Here is a 760-nt window from a genome sequence, read left to right as displayed (position 1 = left end):
CACCAAGATGGCTCCGCGCTTCCCAGCTTCACCTGCGACACCCCGCCCCCCTCCCCCCGCCAGCTGAGCCATACTTCCGCCGCGGCGCTTCCGGCTTCCGCCACCGGGCGCCGGCGGGCGCGGGGGGCATGCCGGGATAGCCGAGCTGCCGCGGGGCTCGGCGGTGCGAGGGGCTTTGGGCCTCGTCTCCCGGAAGGGTCGAGCCAAGCCCTGGCCCGGCCCGACCCTTCCGGGACAGGGAGGCAGGGAAGAGCCGAGGGAACTACCAGCGGAAAACGGGGTGCCCGGTAGCCGGGTTAGGCTCGCTGTGGAGGTGGAGTCCCAAAGGAAGGGCCGTGGCACTCGGCCTGAGGCCTGTCTGCTGCTTCTTAACAAGCGGGTGAACCCGGGGACAGGCTGGAGCAGGTTTGAATGGGGCTGTAATAAAACAAAAATAAAAAAAACAACTTGCCTGTTGTACCTGCACGTACTGCCAAAGGCAACAGGAGAGCACGAGCGACACTAAAACGTGGGGTTTTTACTCCGAGAACGTACCGCACGTAAGTTGCATAAGGTAGAAACAACTCCGCTGTGACCATCTGATTGGAGATAAATACTCAATTTCCCAGTAACATTTTCTATTTAAATAAAAATAAAACAGCCAGGAAAGAACACAAGGGAAATAAAACATGAGGGGAATATGGCTCTTAGAAGAAGCAGCCCATTTCAAAGGTACCAGTCAAACCTCCATGACCTCTTTCCTCAGGCCGAAAAAGCCCCT

The sequence above is a fragment of the Haliaeetus leucocephalus genome, unplaced genomic scaffold (genome assembly GCF_000737465.1).
Source record: "Haliaeetus leucocephalus isolate CR32 unplaced genomic scaffold, Haliaeetus_leucocephalus-4.0 Scaffold229, whole genome shotgun sequence".
Classification (NCBI taxonomy): domain Eukaryota; kingdom Metazoa; phylum Chordata; class Aves; order Accipitriformes; family Accipitridae; genus Haliaeetus; species Haliaeetus leucocephalus.
The sequence above is the reverse complement of the archived record's forward strand: the minus strand, read 5'-3'. Positions refer to the sequence as shown.